Raw genomic sequence first — 21424 nt, 5'->3', positions numbered from 1 at the left:
CAGCATTCAGCCTAAAAATCTTCGTCCTTGTGAAGAAAAATTTCCTCCATGGAACGAGAAGAAATTATCTTCTTGTAATCCCTTCAGACCTTAGTTACGAAATTTTGGAAGCGTGACACGACGGCCCATCTTCCGGACATGTCGGCAGAGCTCGCACTACTGGAAAAATAATGCCGCGAACCATGAATTGGGTGTGTTTATGTTTTGGTTTTACCGCCTGGCTGCACCTTTCTGCGTTATCTGTGTACATAGAAACTGTGTACTACCGTCGACAGCCTAGAATAATCTTTGATCTACTCTGTTCTCGATGAAATTTCAGCGGTTTCAGACACAGTTGGGCTGCACAACAGGCGCCGTGGTGTTTGATAAGCCGACACTCACCCGCCCACGTCACTTTGTTGGCAGCTGCTAGCTGCTTCGTCGCCTGTGTTTTTTCATTTGTTAGGGGAGCACAAGTTCGTTCCAATAAACTTGTTTTTAAAGCAAAGCTTTTTCCCTCAGACCCCAAGGGTTATTTCGCGACCGTTGGGGTCAACAGGAAACTCCAGCGAACAAATAAAAGAATGACCTGGCACCGCTGAGAATCGAACCTTGCACTAGTACACTAACAAAGCGGGAGCCCGTTGTCTTAACGATTATGGTACGAGCCCATGGAAACGCGGATAAGATAGGTAGTGTACCCACCAAGAATATCTACGGGTTAGCCACCTGGTTCTCGCTGAAAGACATGTGATAGAGTCACCGGCCCAGGCTGACATGGCTCTGGTCGATGGCGTGGCCTCGTACACCCGGCTTGTTCCTCAGACTCGTGCCACCTGACTGACCTTCCTGCTGTGGCTTTCTTCTGATCTCTCTCCCGCTCTCCCGGCCTGTGCCCCGGGATTAAATAGCCTTTTTCCGGCCGTCGCGGCACTCTTGCATTCGCTGTGCTCATGTCCGCCGCACGGGTCACCACCACATTGGTTATTTCTCCACGTGCCTCGATCGCGTAAATTCTTCATTCGTCCACCCTCTTCGGGAGAAATTTGCATTCTCGTTCTTCGTTTTCTTCATCGGCCTATGGCTCTGCCTTGACACGTCAACTTTATTCCTATTGGGGGGTTCACTTCTTCCTCCACACCATCATTTCACACTTCACCTCACCCTCACTTTCTCAACACTTATCTATAGTTCACTCATGTCTACAGAACACACACATCGGCGCACATCCCGTTCCCGTTCTAACATTAATACACCATTTTCCCAAATCCCTGGATATTCAAACCCATCCTTATTAACAGATCACTGAAATCAACCAATCCAATGAACTGTTATTCGACAACACTCTATCAATCCGCACAAACTAACGTTTTTCTCCTCCCACTATTCAATCGCACTTTGCAACCACTTCTATTATATTTACACGTCATACACCTACAACACTCTACTCATACAATCTACTCGAACAAATTATCCAATAAAGCATCAATATTTTACTATATGACACCACTGTCTCGATCCTAACTCCGTCACTACATGAATCATATCCCCATTGTATACATCTACACCAAGCTTGTCTTTTCCCTATACTACCATATTTATGCTCTACCACCGCACACAAATTATTCGTTACCGTTATGGGTCCTATTTCTGGCCAAGTCGAGTCCATGATTTCAACTGGGTTCGTTCAGCTACGGCTTCATCTTCACCTTCTTCCGGCTCAACCATTCCGCACCTTTCGCTACACCACCCGCTCGGTTATCACAACCAAGTTCTTTAACATTGCTCGTGTACCGCTGGGTCAGATCGTGGCTTGAAGGTTTCACACCAAACTGACACCTTACGATTTCACCTTTCATTCTGCACTTGCGCGCTGCTCTTTGCCCTTTACGAGCTCCCAAGTTGCTTAGCGCGTCCCCTCTTTGTCGTGAGCTACCTGGCTTGCCACGCTCACTGTGGGGGTTTTTATCGCCTACTCTCAGCTTAGCCCTTCGTCTGCTCATTGGTCGCAACCTGTGTACGAACCTGGCAGCTTTTCAGTCAGACATAATTTCATTTGGCTATCCTCCACGCATTTTGCACCCATACTACCACTGAACGATTTTGCATTCCTGTGCTCCCCTTTATTTCTGGTGTGTGCCGACTTGACTTGTGTATCTTGAGCGCCGAAGCCATTTTGGCTTGGAACCACTAGCCCCTGCACTGCATCTCTTTCACACTGCTCTAGTTCTCGCTTTCCATCGACCGGCTATAGCTCGGTCTGAATGTGCTGTCCTAGTTGGTCTACACCCACCGAACTCGGCTGTGCCCTAGTGGCTGCATTTACAATCGCATACGCTGAGTGGTCGGCTTCACTGGCTAACAGCTTTGCAGTGGCCTTTTCGAGGATTAAGGTACACTCACTACCTATAGACGTTTTCAAATGAGTACAGCCCTCTTGCCGGCCTCCATTAATACCCGCGCGCGGAGCGGCAGGTGCCTCAGTCTCAGTTACTAAACTTTCACAGTCCGTCAACCCATTTGAGTCACCAGCGCAGCTAGGCGTCAGGAAGCTGTCCTCGCCCGGCGTGTTCTCGGTGCGCTCACCTCCAAGCGCCTGGCCTGCCGTTGAGCCACGCCCGGCCAGTTTACTGTATCGCGCTGAGAACGCGCCTTGATCCTCAGCGGTTCTTTGCGAGAACCCTTTTATTTTTTCATTGCCATCATAGCGGTGTGCAAACCACGTTCTTCCAACAGCACGTGCTTCTTCGCTGTCGGCTACCTGCATGTTTTGTTTCTCACGTGCCTCATAGAAGTCAGTGACCCGCGTTCCTTCAGACTCACGTGCGGTGCGTTCACCGTTCTCATTGGATCTTTCTTCCTGCAAGATCTGTCGCGAACGCCGCTTTTCTTTTCCCATTCCTTTGCTTGGTTCTATTCCTCTCGTGCACTCATTGCTTTCTGCCTTGCGCGTGCCTTTCATCTCAGTTGCGACGAATTCAGTGCTGTGTGCTGTTTTGTAACTTTGTTGCATGAGACACCGCTTCGATTCGGCCAGTTCCATCTTCTGTTCCAATATCCTTTTTTCTACCTCAAACGCCTCCTCCGCTCGGCGGCTCTTTCTCAATCAGTTGAAACGCCTGAGCCTTGTTCATACCGAGCGTTTGAACTATCGTTAGAAGATTTCCCCAATCAATTCTCTAAGAAGGCGAGACACGTTACTGGGCCAATCCTGTCAGTTGATATGCCAAGATCCTGGTAGGCTCGCAGAGTATTTGTCACGTTTTGTGGCACGTCTCGACCAGCTCAGAAGAATGGACACGGGAGAATTGTTGGCACATTTATCACAGCACATATTTATTATGGAAAACTACAACCCTTTAGCAACATAAACACAAAGCAAACAAATGACTCAACCAAACCAATTGCTAAATACTGATCCCTAAAAAAACCAACCCAACCAGAAGTCGCTACAATGATGTCCCTACTAAAGCAAACCGTCCTACTTCCAGTCTATACAACGTTCATGTTAACGATCTTTACAACCATGGTCATATAATACCAAGTCCCTAGCGGACGGGCCTACCGCTGTCTCCGGAGCTGACCTGTCGTACCCGTAGCGTGGCCGTGACAAGCTGGTAGTCGTAGGTGTCCGCTGCAGCCGTGCCGGTGGTGGTGGTACCGGCGTAGTTGTGCGTGGCACCCGGTGGACCCCTTTTCAGCTACCCCTCGTGGTAGCCCTCGTAGCAGGAAGCAACCCCTGGCCTCGGGGCCGTCGCCGTTGAAGCAGGTAGCACCGGGGATCTCCGGGAACGTCGCCGTGTGACGACCGCCAAGGCGTTATTTGATGGTGCGTGCTCGCTGTACGCAGGCGCCCGACCTTCGCCGCTGGGGCCACCAAAGCGCAGGTTGGTGGTACGACACGGAAGTGGGAGCCGATTCCACGTCGGTCCACTCCGGCCCCGGCTGACGTGGCTCTGGTCGATGGCGTGGCCTCGTACACCCGGCTTGTTCCTCGGACTCGTGCCACCTGACTGACCTTCCTGCTGTGGCGTTCTTCTGATCTCTCCCGCTCTCTCGGCCTGTGCCCCGGGATTAAATAGCCTTTTTCCGGCCGTCGCGGCACTCTTGCATTCGCTGTGCCCGTGTCCGCCGCACGGGTCACCACCACATTGGTTATTTGTCCACGTGCCTCCATCGGGTCACTTCGTCATTCGTCCGCCCTCTTCGGGAAAATTTGCAATCTCGTTCTTCGTTTTCATCTTCGTCGGCCTCTGGCTCCGCTATGACACGTCATCTTTATTCCTACGGGGGCATTGCCCCCTTAATCATGACAACAGTATTAATCAAATCATACACGTGATCAGGCGAGTTGCCACCAAGAAGCGAGGCCTCAAAGAATCCGATACCTTAATTGAAGCCTTTCTCGTTTCGAGAATCACTTCCGTCAACCCCCTGTCTTCTCAGCAAGGAGGACCTAGAGATGCTTTTTATAATGATTAAAAAGGTGGTTGAGCAGGCCATTCGTCTTCCCATGAGTGCGTCCACACAGAGGCTGCTTAGCACGGGTCTGCACAGCACGGTTGAAGAGCTGATAGAAGGCCACCTTTCTAACCAGAAGCTCCGACACAGAACTGCGGCGGGTCACCGCATGCTTCTCCACATTGGCTGGGCAGCACAGAATGTCACTCCGCTTGATGTACTCCCGGACTCTTGACGACAAAATCTAAAGATGCTCACTTTGCTTAGAAATATGAACCCCTATCACGACGAGGGTCGCCGACAAGAACGGGCTCAAGCGCCCGACCCCACCCTCGGTGGTGATCATGAAGTCGTCTACACAGACGCCTCCCAACATCGAGAGCAGCAGTACGCCATCATCGTGGCTACCTCTAGAACTAACCTCCTTGCGTGAGCCTCACTGAAGACCCAAGATAGGACGGATGCAGAAGGGGCAGCCATCGCCTTGGCTCTCACTCAACCGGGGGTTCGCAAGGTGGTCGCCGCTTCCCAAGGCCTACCAAAATTACCAGTCTGGTAGGGTATTCCGACCTGCAAGGCGTGTGCTAAAAACAAATCCCCAAACGGTTGCATTCAGCAAACCTGGACTCCTAACGCTTTCATGGAGGGCAGCGAATTCGCCCACCAACAAGCCTGCGCTTTTACCTCCGGTGCTATAGAGCTGCACCACGACCGTCACCCGCTTGTCACGTTCAGTGAGATAACCCTGTACTATCGCCTTTAGAGACAGACCCTACCTTCGCCTCACCCTCACCTTTCCAGAGAAAAACAAACTACCCTACGGCTCATACAATCCGGCCCCTCTCACACCCGACGCGTCTTCGCTTAATGCACCCGAATCTCTACGATGCTGAATGTAAATTTTGCTAAGAAGTAGAAACACTCCGCCACATTATCAGGGTGCGCGAGTTCAGCCCTGAGCACCCTGTTCTCTTTCCGTCAACTACCCAACAAGAGCAATGGAAGATGCTGCTGTCCAGCACCTCTCTGCCTACCCAGCTTCAGCTGGAGGACAGGCCACCGGCGGCGGAGACTGCATATAGGTTCCATTGAAGAAGGAACCACTCCCTTGGGTAGCAATCTGGGCCATGCATAAATCTGAATCTAAGTAGTTCCTCCTCCTGCGTTTCTGCCGCAAATCTCGCCGCCTTCGTCCGCAGCGCCGAGACGGAGAAGCAAGGTCGTGTAACACCGGGTTTTAGCTTCCTTTAACTTTATAAAAAAAGAGTTTCCACTCATGTGCTACACCAATACAACTCAACCAACCATCGTTCATGCATCATGCATTGATTTACCCTTACCAAGAATATCTCTTTGAAGCAATAAATGGTGCGGTTCAGCTCATTTCCCCTCCGTCTTGTTTCACTATTTTTACAGCGACGTGAGTAAATTTAAGTGACATTGTATGGGTAATCATTGTGTGTGCCGTTTACAGCTTTGCTTTTCAACCTCATCTACAGGGTGGATTGGCACAATTTCTTTCTTCAAGCCAAGTGCGTTATCTTTGAGTTCGTGCAATATCGAGAGGTTCTCCACCCTCTCCCCTGTTCCGCAACATGCATCCACCTACCGTTCCCTGGCGCATGCCCAGCCCCACCATAAACACATTGCACCCTCCACTACCACTGTATATATTGAGGGCGCACAATGAAAACTCCGCCACAGGTATTGAAGTCGGGGACCACATCCTCTTACAACGCAACCACAATCCGTACTATTCATCCTCACGTGGTGGAGGCAGCAGCAGTCACATTGCTCAACACTGTATACGCCGCCCCACCTACACATTCTAATTCACAAACAGCCTTGTGAAACGCACGCAGCTGAGCAGTTTCGGCCATTGATTGGTTGAATAAACTTTATCCAAAACAGCAAGCACGATGTTAGGGCGCCCGCCCGGTGAGAGCGTCCTCATTGCAGGATGCCTTGCAGGTGACCCGCTCGCCCTGCCCTCTCTGCAGCATGCGCTGGGTAGAGGGGTCGGAGCTGGCAAGCAACTCCACCCACTGCTGTGTGGTAATGTTGGGGAGTGGCGGTTGGGTAGGGGTGTTGGAGCATTGTACTGTAATGTGGTAGAGCGTTCCCATGTTTGGACATACTGACATGTGGCTGGGTATTGGGTAGGGATCATGGCGTTCTAGAGTGTATCGTGGCGGAAGGTGTTTGTCTTTGTCTGTAGCTTGCGTAGTGTAACTGCGTCGGTCCTGGAGTGGGTGTGCTGAATGGGTAGGTATTTTCATTGTTGTAGCCAATAGTGGGCTAAGATGTCGGCGTATGCGAGGAGAGGCGTGGACAGGGTTGGCGGCTGGGGTAAGCAAAGGGAGCCATTAGCGCAGTCGGCAATTGCCCGGAGTACATTTTCGCGGGCCGAAGCATGTGCCGCTTCATTGCCTTGTAATCCAATGTGATGTCGAGTCCATACGATACGTTTTTTTTTCATTCTGGGGTATGGTGCCTTGTGGCCATTGCGCATTCAGACAGTCCAGGAGGTGATCAAGACTGCATGGTCTAGGTTTATGAGGAGTTTATTTGGTATCCTGTCTTGGCCAGGTGTGTTATTCCCGTGAGTTTTTGAAGGACACCTTTAGGTTCGGATAGCGTGAAGAGAGCGTCCAATTCTGGGTTAGGTGGTCGTATGTACACGGGAAGGGGGAAAGAGAGTCAGAGTGGGAGCTTGAATAACTATCTATGAGGGCGTGAAGTACCTGTTGTTCCGAGCCCGGGTAGATATAGATGAGGCGACGAAGTTGATGGGTTGCAATCTTCGTTTCTCGTGTGCCGACCAGCGTGCGTAGAATATTTCATGTTATGCGTGTCCCAAGTGTACCTTGCAGCTTGCCAGTGAATTGATTTCAGTTCGCTCTGCTTTGCTGTGTGGAGTACTCGGCTGCTTCCTTTGTTATGCTTCCGATGCGCTGTTCGAGTTTTCGATTGGTACGGTGTTTTTTCCAGCTTTTTAGTAGTCCTGCGCGGGAATTGCACAGATGTTGCAAATCAGTATTTTTTGCAGGGTAGACAGGGGTAATGGGGATTTCCGTGGTGCACTTGCCGAGTATGGTAATTCAATCTTGGCTCCATTCTCCTCTGTCTGTGATTGGTACACCTCGTTGGCCATCGCGGAACTTCTTTCATTGCCAAAAAATTTTGCTAGCACTCCTTACTGAGAGGCAAATCCCACCTGCCTCTTACAGACTCGTGGTGTAATTCATTCATTCATTCATTCATTCATTCGTTTATTTTGCATTTTCGTAACAACAACAACAGAAAATGCAGGAAGGAGGGCAAAAAGCTGGACGCAGCCAGCTTGACAGGGACCCAACTCCCTTTACAAAGCAGTGGGGCACATAGCGAACAATTCCGGAGTTTCTTATTTGCAGGTAAAAAAAATACAACACCAGGCAAAAAAAAAAATTAAACTGGAAAAAAAAAGTTTTTTTTATCATGCTTTTCACGTTCACAAACAAAATCATGACACTGGACATTTGCAGTGCAATGTAAAGAAGGATAAAAGAAAAAGAAAGACTCATCTAGTACATAGTTACAACTTTGTAGGATTTCGGTGGAAAAAAAAGTGCAGGATTCTACAGCACACAGAATATAGGGAAAAAGAACTGCAAAACATTGGGATCACGTTACAAACGCACAATGGCATTTACAAATGAAACAATGCATAGCAATTCAAAGAAAAGAAGAAAAAAAACGCGGTGTTTACAAATGATTGTGAAGGTAATAAAGTTTCAGTTGAGTAGGTGTAATACTAAGTAAATTAATTCCTTTGGAGGCGAATTCATTTAAAATTCGTGGTACACGGTTGTTAACCATATCCAGGCCGTGGTTGGTCCTACAAAACGGAATCACCCAATTATCATTATTTCGAAAAGAATACCCGGTTTCAGGGACACTCTGCAAACTGGATAGAGATAAAAATGTTGTGTTATTATGCTTGAGGCTGTTTTTGTACCTGATGAGTAAATTGAAATTGTATAAAGAAGTAAACGGTAAAACCTTATAGGAATGGAAAAGATGGTCAACGGGTGAATGATAGCTTAGGTTTGCTATGTGTCGGAGGGACTTTTTTTGGGCTGAGTAAATCCTATTTATATTTTGTTTTGAGGTAGTTCCCCAGACCAAGGTACAATAATTTATCTGGGAGCAAAAAAGAGCTTTGAAAACTAATAATTTAAATTTCTCAGGTAAAACATAACGGACTCTGCAAAGAGCGCCTGAGACCTTAGCCAGAGAACTGAGCACTCGGTTCACATGCGAAGTCCAAGACATATTCTGATTAAAGATTACCCCAAGTGTTTTAATTTCTGACACTACTTCGATGTTGTTTAAGCCAATTCGAACGCGAAACTGATAATATAAACGCTTCTGGGAGGGGGTAAACACAACTGCTTTGGTTTTCGTGGTATTTATTTTAAGTGAATTAGCGGCACTCCATATATTTAGATTGTCCAATGTAGCGTTCGCCATTTGGCAAAGTTCATGCGGATCTTTAGATTGTATAAAGATGCTCGTATCATCGGCATAGATAATAAATGTAGCTTCAGTAGTTATGTTTACGACATCATTGACATATAGATTAAAAAGTAGTGGCCCGAGTGTACTACCCTGAGGAACGCCAGCGGTTAGTTTCATAAATTTAGACATACATTCATTGATCAAAACACACTGTTCCCTATTGTCAAGGTATGATCTGAATAATGCCAAGGCAACACCGCGGAAACCATAGTGTTCAAGTTTTAATAATAGTGAATGGTGATTAAGAGAATCAAATGCTTTTGAGAAATCAACGAAAATACCCATGGTTAGTTTCTTATCTTCGAATGATTGTAGGATAATGTCTTTTTGTGTTAGTAGTGCTAGCTCTGTCGATCTACCCTTCCTAAAGCCAAACTGCTGAGTTGATAAGATATTATTCTTGTCACAGAAAGAATTGATTCGTATTGATATAATCTTTTCTAGAGCTTTTGAAAATGCAGGAAGTATAGAAATCGGACGGTAGTTTGAGAAATTGTTTTTATCTCCAGATTTGTATATAACTACCACTTTAGCCCGTTTCATTTTGTCTGGAAACACCCCAGAGTGCAAGCATAGGTTATAAATATGCTCCAATGCTGGTAAAATACAGTCAAGAACGTACTTTATTGGTCTTATGCAAATGCCATCAACATCCCTGGACCTCGAGTTGCTCAGCGAAATAAAAACTGCGAAAATTTCCTGTTGCGTCGTTGGGCTCAAAAATACGCTATTTTCATTAGGCGTCGTCAAAAACTGCCTGATAGATTCGTCATGGTTACTTTTAACTAGGTTAGTAAAATAAGAGTTAAACTCATCTGCCAGATGTACGCCACTAAGAACAGCACCGTTCTGTTCGATTTGGGTTATCTCGTTGCACGTTCGCGACCGGTTTAAAAGTGTGTTTAGTGAACGCCATGTTTTATCGGGATGTCTCACAGTGACCTCATTCAGTAGGTTCGTGAAGTAGTCCCGCTTTGCATTTCGCAACGCTTTAGTTACAAGGTTTCTGTATTTTTTAAAACATTTAAAATCTTCTGGCTTCCGGAGTTTTATAAATTGCGCGTACAAGAAGTTCTTCTTACGGATCATCTCGAGGCATTCTGCGGTGACCCAAGGTTTACGTATTTTCTTAGATTTCACACGTTTTTTTAATTTAAAGCACTCTTTATAGGCACAAGTAAATTTGTCAATAAAAATATTGTAGGCTTCATTTGCGTTGTGCGAGGTTAATACATCATGCCAGTTTAATGAAGTAATTCGTTCCCTGAAAGTATTCAGGGTAGTATCAGTGATGTCCTCAATCAGAACTGTAGAGGATGAATAAGTCTTCTTGCATTGGGGATTAGCCTTTAGAAACATATAAATCGGAAGATGGTCACTAACGGTATTTTCGATAACTCCGGCTTTTATATTTTGTACCTCAGCCTGTGTAATAAAGAGATCTAAAAGAGTTTCAGCTTCCAGCGCAATGCGCGTAGGTTCAGAAATTACATTCTTAAAATTATTTGATTCTAGCAGTAATAAAAGTTCATTATTCGTTGTATTAACTTCTAACAAGTTACAGTTAAGGTCACCACCAATGACCATTCTGAGTTTATTATCGTTCGCAAAACACAATAAATTTTCTAAAAAAGAAAAAAAAGCTAGTCAAATTACCAGATGGTGGCCTATATATAACTGTAAAGATGTAGTCACCGCACGTTACAGATAGCACTTCGTAGTTTACTGAAGATACTGTAAAGGTAGGCAGCAAATTCACCGAAAGTTCACTTTTTATTAGCTGAAGCACTCCTCCACCTCGCTTTCCTTGCCTATTTAAGAAAAAAGATCTATAACCCGGTAGTACAAGAACTTCATCGTCACAAGTATACCACGTTTCGGTTATCATGATGACATGAAAATTAAACGAAAAATCATTGAGAAGCGCAGTTATACACTCATGTTTGTTCCTGGCGGATTGGACGTTGCAATGAAAAAAACTGAGGTGTCTGCCGTCTTTAGGGCAGGCAAGGTCGTGTGGGGCTATCACTTCAGATAGAGCCGTTCAAGTGGAGCAGCGATACAGTTTTTGTGGAGCGAATAGCAGCCACGTGACAGTTCGGGCCTTAAAACATGAGATTCCGAGCACATCCTGCTCTGCTTTCCAACTTTTTTCTGCACCGGAAGCCCCTTCTTACCTCCCCTGATAGTACCCCCCCCTTAATGGCCGTCATGCAATCCACTTACTATCTCTTATCTTTCAACCCCGTATACCCCACTCAAAATAGTACACTAGAGATAAATTCAGACAAACTCACTCCCACCCAAACTGCCCTCACCCATGTTTCGCTCTCCTCCTTCCCTGCCGCGGAAAGCCCGTATTGCGGGGACCACTGATATACATCGCATCACACCTGGCACTGCCACTCCCTGCCTCCCGTATTTAAATTGAAGCACATTGTCTCCGGATGTTTGCCCTCGCCTGCTGGGATGATCACTTTTGCCTCGCCCTCATCAAGAACGCTGGTGCCCACAGAACCGCCATTCTGCGACTGAACGGCCGATAGTGTTTCTTAAAGGAAACTAAACGATTTCATCTTTCCCTTTCAGGATGTTAATTGTCTTCCGCCGCTTTTGTAACGTGCCTCTTTCCTATCTCTCCGGTCCGGCCTCTCACGCTCTTCCATTATCTTCTTGCTCCGCTAATGACAAATCTAGTGAACGTGTCTCCAATGCAATTCAATTCTGCCTTCGCAGTGCTCGCGGCCATTCTGTTAGGCAAACAAGCATCTTTCTATTTAATATTCGTTCGTATTCAGCTTGGATCACGGCAAGGTAGAGCTGTGTTGTTTTGATGCTTGCGTTTTTGGGAGAACATAGATAAGGGGTGGCCAGAGGGGAAGAGAAAAATGACAATAAAGAACTCGGCTGTGACACTTGGCGTTTTCTCAGTGGATAAAGCCCTGCGCCGCTTTCCACGAGGACGAATGCTAGATCCCAGTGGAAAAAAGCTACTTTGGGTAAATTTCGGGGCCTGGTAAAGGTCCCAAGGCGGTCAAAACATTTCGCCCAGCACCACGGAGTGACTCATAGCTGAGGTGTAGTTTCGATATTCAGGTGATATACTTTGTTCACTGTGTGCCTTCTCAACCCTTCTGCGCAGCCGCCACGGACCCGCCCACGACGTACTCCCTGATCTGCACCGTTCAGGCGTACCACGAAGGCGGCCCCAAGACCAAAGTCACTGCACCCGCAGATGGCGTGTGCGACTTTGTTTTCTACGATTCCCTGTACTACGATAACGCCACCGACATTTTACGGGGAACTCCAACGCAACGTATGGCGAGCTTCACCAAGCTGGCGAAGAGATCATACCAAACGCAGTACGGCGCTGCCGTCGAACCCATGTGAGTGATTCTTAATGTCTAGCTCCAGTCGTTCGCTCTGAAAAAAGAATATACGGGCGACTATGTGATTCTCTTTACGCGTTAATGTAACGGCATTACCACTAGCTGCCGCTAGTGGCTTTCACATTTGTCTTGTGGTTAGTTCCCGCGTTCGGCACTCCTGGTTGCTCGGCCGTCTCGCTTCCTGACAGATGCGGTCACCGCTCTCCCGCTGCTCAGGGGCGTAGGTGCACCCTGATTGACCAAAACCCCCTCAGCACCCTGTGTTCTGTTCTCTCCGCAGCCGCATGCTTTCGCTCTGACGTTATTGCTGACTTCGTGCTTGGAGTGGTTTCCCAGCAGCAGGTAGCTTCGCACGTGCGTCTGCGCTGCGATGGCCTTGTGCTTCCTAAAAATTGAACCGGTAGCTCTGTCCAGGCTTTGCCGACTCGTCTGTCGGTGTAGGCAACAGCTGTGCCTCTCCTAAATATTCTTGAGAGAATATCTAACTAGTGCTCCATATGTCTCTCATCTACCGGAATTTGAGCTCTGTTTACCTGCTACGGGCTTCGAAAGATGGCGGGGTATTAGCGAAAATTTATTGTTTTTCTTCAGGTTTTACGGAGTCTTCCCTGGCTGATGCTGCTGCTGCTGCTAGTGCTTATTCTATTGCTTTCGTATGAGTAGGCTGCGGGAATTTATATCACCACTTAGCGGTTACTTCTCGTCCTAGCTCAGATGAGGCCGCTAAATTGACACGCGAGGTGTCTTTTGGCTGAGAAGGGGGTAACCCGTGAACATACGCCGGATAAAGGTGGCCGCCTCTTGTTGCATCTGAGGCGCCGGCCGGGGAAGCGTCAGAGGGAACGTCTGCTCCATAGAGCAGACGGTCTCTTCATAAGGGGACACATATGTTGAAGGTTCCTAGTTACGTCTCGCCTTTTTTCTACGCACGCGTTACTGCTCAAGGTCCGGCAAAAATACCTAGCTACGCCAGGGGCAATAACATGCCAAAGAAAGCCAAACAAGACTGTACTTCCACCTACGATTTTCAAGATAGAAGCATCGAGTTACGTCTCTTTCTCCTGTGCGTTAGATCCCTCGATTTGGTTTGGGGAGCGTTGCTTGTGCTAAGTTTTAGTTGTTATTAGCTACATATTGCAGGCTGTTTATCCAATGGAAACATTTAATTTGCAGGGCAGCGGGCGAAATCAAGGAGCTTTTTGTAACATTAATATTTGAAGCTTTCTATGAAGCATTTCTGGTGAATCCTTCATGTATTTGAAAACGAAAGTCACATGTCCTGTGACGAAACCCTTTTCTCCAGCACCTGTGACGTTCCCATCCGATGCAGGGTGAAATGCTGCGGCGATAAATTTTCTTTCCGTGACGATCGAGTTAAGGTTTTGGTTCGCAAAGAATAAAAAATTTTCATTATTAAAAACAACAACGTGATTACACAAGTGTAATTTTCAACGCGTATGTCTCTCATTGTGCCTGTGAGGCAGCTACTTTTCTGTATTTTCTGCCAAATTTTACGCAGGCAATAATGTTTGCGATGAAAGATCCCCTTACGTTTACAGGATGCGGTGAGAAGTGTCCCAGCTGTCAGAATGCTTCTCCTTTAACCATGCTTTCCAGCATGGTTTTACAGGGCATAAGCTCAAAAGTACTATTCATGACGCAGTTTGGGGGGAAGCGACCCCGCACGGGGCACCTTGAGTAATCTTGGTGACGGTGTTGGCGACACCGCGGACTCCGAGCCCCCAAACATAAGCTGGATCCAACCGTGGCGATGTGTTGTATGGTGAAGGGTAGAAACCACAAACAGTTGCCGTCGGAGCCCAGGTCAAGCTCCGGCGGATGGGCTCCCTGTCTCACTACCAGGCAGGGAGCTCTGGGACCTCTTCAGCTATCAGGGTAAGGCTGACGAAGAAAGTACCCCCGTCTGCCTGCTTTCCAAAGTATCATATGGCATTTTCCAAACCGCGCCCCCAAACGTGATCGGCCCCCGAAAAGGGGCCGCACCGGAGTTTCGTTCCCACCTCTTTCAACAACTGTCTTGTCAGCAACCGTGAATAGCTATGCTCGTTATCTTGTGATTGAGTCAGCTGACTCAGCAAGAGCTGTCACTTCCGTGTCCGTATTCTTAATCTCTAAATTTCTGCAAAGCACCATACGTGGGAAATATCAAGCTAAAAAGCTCAGGACCGGAGAAATCTTTGTAGAACTCAATGCCGAACAACAAGCCCGCACTCTTCTTGCACAAACCCGCATCCATGATCTGGACATCAGGGTCACGCCCCACAGGAGCTTAAACAGCTCCCAGGGTGTGATTTCAGAGACAGATCTCCTGACGGAAACAGATGCCGACCTTCTCGAAGGTTTAAAGGATCAGGGCGTCACAGCTGTGCGGCGCATCACGATGCGCAGGGACGAAAAGATAATCCCCACCAGACACATTATCCTGACCTTTGACCGCTCGGCACTTACACAATATATAAATACAGGCTTCATTCAATGCTTCATTCGTCCTTACATTCCAAACCCGTGTCGCTGCTTCAAGTGCCAGCAGTTCGGGCACGGTACAAACTCTTGCCGTGGCCGAACGACTTGTGCAAACTGTGCGGCGTACGATCACCCCAGGGACAACTGCCCATCCGACACCCTAACGAGTGTGAACTACGGGGGGCCACATGCAGCGTACTCCCGCAAATATGAAAAATTTCAAACAGAAAAAAGATCATTAATATCAAGATAACTGAGAACATCACCTTGCCAGAAGCGCGAAAGAGGTTCGCGTCTTTCCCCCTAGGGAGGTACGCCGACGCAGCTCGCCGGGGGGTGGAGCGGCGTCTTGTTTCGGCTGGGACTCAGTGCCGCGAGTCAAACTTGGTCCCGCCCACGCCCCCCCTTGGGTTGCCTCATGCAGCCCAACCCCGCACCACGCCGGTTGCTGAGGCGGCAGCGGTTGTGGTGCCAACCGTCTCTGTTGGGACCGATACAACTCCCGCCCCTACATCTCCGTTCTCCAGTGCGTTGGAGGGTGCCCAGGGGATGGACACCGGGGGCCCCGCATCGGTTCCCACCGCCAATGCACCGCCCGTGCCACTTCTGGTGCCCCCGACACCCGCGGCAGTGGCCGCTCAAACGAAGGGCCGCCGAAGGGGGGCCAAGTCCGGGGGGCCCAGTTCGCCGGGCACACCCAGGACATCGGACGACGAGATGGACGACGTGCCGTTCTTGCCCGCAACGCAGCGCAAGGAGGAGCGGCCTCCGATGTCCAAGCCTACAGAAAGGCCCAAAAAGCCCAATCCAAGAGTCACAGCCCCGAAAGACGACACATAAACATACACTCCCCTGTAGCTCTCACACTAACTCATGGGAAGAGAAAACATAATACAATGAAACGTAGAGGCCTTCTTAAAATTGATTAGGATGTGTGCGAGATACTACACTCCAATCAGCCAAGTGTCCTATGCCTACAAGAAACACATTTTAATTCCAAACATACAATTTTTTTAATAATTACCTGGTATTTAGGAAGGACAGGGATGGTGGTGGCACATCTTCCTGGGGTGTGTCCATCATTGCCCGAAAGTCCTTGACGTATCACACTATCCAGTTACAGACCGTCCTTGAGGCTGTTGCCATTCGTATTATAATTTTCAATAGGCTAATAGCTCTATGCTCCGTTTACATCCCTCCTGATTTCCAGCTCTCGAGTTCGGATTTTGGGGGCCTTGTATATCAGCAACCCGCACCTTTCATTATCTTAGGTGACCTCAACGCACATAACTCTCTTTGGGACTCTGCCCACACGGATGCTCGAGGTCGCCTTATCGAAAAATATCTAACATCTTTGGGAGCATGCCTATTCTATAAAAACAAGCCTACATACCATAATATGGGACACAACACTTATTCACACCTCGACTTGGCTATTGGCTCTGCAGTACTCTTTGCATCTCTTGAATGGGATGTTCGTATTAACCCATATGGTAGTGACCACTTCCCAACTACATTAAAGGGATACTGACGTGATATGTGAACATTGCGGGATTACTAGCGCAAATTGTAGTCCGGAGTCCCCAGGCCATGTTTCGACCACTCTGGGCGCGTTTACGTGATTTTATTTAGTCGAAAAATTAATTCGAAAATGCTGTCCTCCTCTCTTAACGCTCGCCCATTTTCTGTGGCGTTTTTGTTTGACGTCGGGAGGAGCCGAGCTCGCAATTGGCTGCGTTACTGCACGGCTCCCCGGCATTCAGGCAGAGTCAGTCGGCCCAGTGTTTCGTCCGCCGGCCGCCGATGGGTCGTCACAATTCGTTCGCTCAGTTGAAACGAAGCCAGAACACGTTTGTGAATGGAAGAATGAGCCTTTCTTTACTTGGTTAGTTTGTACACTGTATCTAGCTCCAAGTCAAGGTCGCTTCACACAAGCGCTCCACAAGCGCACATGCGACGCTTCGCTGACTGGTACGCCAGCAGGAAAATATAAGGCCCGTTGAAGGCGGGAGAAGAGTCAGCAAAGTCAGTATAGGTACTAAGGAAATAAAATCAACCGATATTTTTAACGTAGAGCGTAAAACTAGGGTGCGGGAAGCAGTTTCTTTGCGCTGGGCAAACAAGCACAGCGGTCAGCAGCACGACTACGCGTCTGCGAACGCTTTTCCGTCCAAGAAATGCAATTGCTAGACGTGATATATTCTGGAAACTTGGGGGATGCTTGCTGCACGAGGGCAAAACAAGAAATAGTCACCTAAGCTGCTTGAAATGCCAAAACTTAATAAAAGTGTAAACTTGTTAAACAATCTATACCTTATATTAAAAAGGTCAGCAGAGCCCCCTCCTTGGCTGAGTGGTCTAGAGCGCTGGGTTTGTCAATGGAAGTGTTTAGCAAGTCGCGAGTTCGAATCCGCCCGGCTGCGTGCTTTTTTCTTATAATTTAACTTTTTCGTTTTCCGCCGATGTTTTGTATACTGAGTTCACCTTTTTTCGTGCCGCAACGTTCATTGCTCCACAAACTATCACAGAACGCGCGCAGGCTGGCACTGGCTCGCTAGAGAGTTCTCGTTGGCGTGCTGTTGCCATAAGCACCGACTGCTTGCGGGAATAGGGCACAGGCCAGAATCAACAGACCCTTGGCCTGGTGCGAACACGCTTTTTACGATACAGGCATGAGTGAGGCAAGCTCCAAATATGGGGGAAAAGCGCATGGCATTTGAGCGTCTGCGGGCAGGCAGAGGGCGTTCATGCACCGCGTAGGCCTCGGCTAGTGAATGCTACGATTCCAAGCCGTCCTGGGAGTCTTATCTTACGCATTTTACAGCCGACAACATGGCAGAAGCATGGTACGATGATTACTGAGATATTGAGAATGCTCATCTAACAACGCCATCGGTTGTGAATTACAGAACCGAAACCGAAACCGAAACTTGTTTGATTGCTAACCTTGGGCATCGTCCAATCACGGTGGTCCCTCCCACCAATGTCACAGCTTTAGTTGGTGCGGCCGCCGCAAACTGCGCATAGTAGTTTTTCTTCTTTCGCGCTGTGTAAAATAATTATCGATTAGTCAATCGGATAAACGATAAAAAATGGGCTAATTTGAGCCAGTCTACGCAGTGCTAGCAAAAACGGGAGCTTGACAAATTTACTTCAGTGTCCCTTTAACATACATAGGTAAAGGCCCGAACGGTTCAACTTCCAATAATATATTCAATGAAGCTAGAGCAAACTGGAGTACATTTACAGAAACATCCAAAGTACACCACACATCCATAACACACCTACACATTGAAGAAGCCGCCTAAGTCCTCACGGCGAATATCGTCGCCGCTTCAAAAATTCCATTCCCCAAGCCTCTGTTGCTCCGCACAACCCAAGGAGGCCCTGGTGGAATGATGACTGTAGGCATGTGCGAGAGGCCCAGAACAAGGCATGGGGTATCCTTCGCCGGTACCCCACATCAGATACTCCTTTCGTTTACACGGGCCAAGGCTTTTGGGAGGCCAGTGCGGCGTGAGGCGAAAAGGGAGAGTTGGCGCACCTTCCTCACTTCCATCAATTCATACATAGACACACAGCAAGTCTCGACAAGTATACGAAAACTAAAAGGACAACGGACACACAGCCTGCCCCTGGTTAGTACAACAGGGGACACACTGGAACACCAGGCTAACACAGTCGCACAACACTTCCAACACGTGCCAGCTCTGCACACTACACTAATACTTTCATGCAACACAAAACATCTGCAGAAAAGAAGCCCTTACGAGACAAGAACAAGTCAAATTCTGCTTACAACTTTGAATTCAAACTTAATGAGCTCAAGGTTGCTCTTGCCACTTGTAAGCCCTCAGCTCCAGGGGCGGACAGCATTACATACACCTTGATACAACACCTACACCCAGACACTCTTGAGACACTCCTAGATCTCTACAACAGAATATGGCTTTCGGGCAGCTTCCAAGGTCTTGGAAGGAGGTAATAGTTGTGGCCGTTCCGAAGGAGGGGAAGAACCCTTCCTCTCCATCAAGTTATCGTCCCATCGCCCTGACAAGCTGCCTTTGTAAGCTCCTCAAGAAGATGATAAAATGTAAGCTCGTGTACTTTCTGGAGTACAACGATCTTCTCGAGGGCTGCCAGGCAGGCTTCAGGGTGGGGCGATCAACCAATGATCAACTTGTTGCACTGAAATCCTACATAAAAGATGTATTTGTCCATAAACAGTTCTGCCTTACTGTATTTTTCGATATTGAAAAAGCCTATGATACAGCCTGGCTCTTCGGCATCCTCAGGGTCCATAAGTCATTTGCTGTCTCCTGCAACACGATGAACACTCTTTGTAGTTATTTGGCCGAACGAACCTTTCGAGTGAGGGTTGGCAGTGCGCTTTCTAATGTATATTTGCAGGAAAATGGTGTTGCGCAAGGTGGAGTTCTAAGCTGCACGTTGTTTATAGTTAAGATGAACTCCCTCCGAAAGGCATTGCCTCCGACCATTTCCTGTTCCATCTATGTAGACGATGTGCAAATATGTTTTAAATCCTGTAACCTGTCAATATGCGAACGTCAAGTACAGCTCGGTGTTAACAAACTTGCTGGCTGGGTGGACCTTAACGGGTTTAAACTAAACCCGGCCAAACGTACTTGTGTTCCGTTCTCCTGCAAGCGCGGGATTAATCCGGACCCTGAGATTACGCTTAACCATGCACCTATTCCTGTGAAAAGGGAGCACGAGTTTTTAGGTGTCATATTTGAGGAAAAGCTCAGGTTCATCTCACACATCAAAGCACTTATACATAAATGCCTCAAATCACTAAACATCCTCAAAGTCCTCTCCCGCCAGTCTTATGGTGCAGACAAAAAACTGCTTCTCCGGGTCTTTACCGCCTTAGTCGGGTCTCGGTTAGACTACGGTAGTGTCGTGTATGGGTCGGCATCAAAAACCGCACTGAAAATGCTTGATCCACTGCTCCACTTGGGCCTGCGCCTTCCGCCTGGTGCGTTCTGCACTACCCCAGCCCAGAGTCTGTACGTTGAAATCAACAAATGGTGCCTGGAACATCAACGAATATACATACATTTATTATATGCTTTTAAGGTCTCATCATTCAGTAACAATCCTTTTTAAACCCATCCTCAATAATACGTGTGCACACCAGCTATTCTCTAATCGTCCATGTGCTTCTTTGCCCGAGTCACTCAGGGTGAGAGAGGAAGCTTGAGGTCTTGCTGCAGGGTTTTTAGATGTATGCACATCATCATTTTTTGGCGTTATGCCACCATGCCAAATGTAGCCTGTCTGTTGTGATGTTTCTTTTATGAAAATAGATAAAAACAGGGTTCCGGGTGCTGCGATTCTGCAGAACTTCTTGTCTCTGCAGGATAAATATAAACGTGCCGAATTTTACACTGATGCTTCGAAAAGCTCAACTATGGTGTCTTGCGCCGCTCACAGTCCTAACTTTAATTCTTGCATAACTATGAGCGTACTGACCGCTATCTTCTCAGCAGAAGCCTATGGCATTTTAGTCAACGTTCAGCACATTCTGGAAAAACAAATTCCTAAATCCATCATCTTTACAGACTATTTGAGTGTTTTGCGTGCATTGTTTTCCCACAGACCCACGAAAACCCAGATTGTCAATCGTGTCTTTAATGCCATAATGTCCATATATGCTAAAAATTTTGAACTAATCCTTTCTTGGGTTCCAGGACATGCTGGAATCGCGGGGAATGAGACCGCGGATCGAATGGCTGCCGCTGCTGCACTTGTAAATACAGTGGACATAACAACAATACCTTACACTGACCTCAAGCCACACATAAGACAACGCCTTCGCAAAACATGGCAAGCCGAATGTAGTACACAGACAGACAACAAGTTACACATAATAAAACGACACCTAGGACGATACACTAGTGACTCACACAACAGATTCATTGAAGTTGCCCCAGCTTGATTATACCGATAGGCCACACGCACGTGACACACTCCCATCTGCTCACTGGATCTCCAAGACCCCTGTGTACCAGGTGTGGGGAGGGCCTGTCTGTACTTGACGTTCTCACTACATGCAAAGCACTCCACACAACTAGACGCAAGCACTTCCCTCAACTCCACAGACAACACATTCCACTACACCCAGCACTGTTTTAGCGGATACTCCTATGATTCCTCTACAACACACTTTCAAGTTTCTTAGTGATATCAAATTTTTACAACTCATCTCATATCACGCGTAGTTTTTCCCCCTAAGTTCATGCTATTCACTATCACACCCTGGCCTTTTACACCAGCCATCTTAATTGCCTTTTACTGATTTTACTGATTTATTTTTGCTTTGGTAGAGCAATTTTAGTATTTACATCTTCATCCGTGGTATTTACCCATTGTTTTGGCGCTCTTTGCCCTAGTTGGCCTTGCGCCATAAACATCCCATCATCATCATCAAAAGCTCAGGTAAAATTATTCCTAGCGTGATAGTCCTGCTTCAGGGGACCGCTTTGGCGTATCATTAAACTTCGGTTTCGTCAGAGAACGATTGC

This window comes from Haemaphysalis longicornis, unplaced genomic scaffold (assembly GCF_048455015.1).
Source record: "Haemaphysalis longicornis isolate Haplotype H1 unplaced genomic scaffold, Haemaphysalis longicornis Haplotype H1 scaffold_3, whole genome shotgun sequence".
In the NCBI taxonomy this organism is placed as follows: Eukaryota; Metazoa; Arthropoda; class Arachnida; order Ixodida; family Ixodidae; genus Haemaphysalis; species Haemaphysalis longicornis.
The sequence above is the reverse complement of the archived record's forward strand: the minus strand, read 5'-3'. Positions refer to the sequence as shown.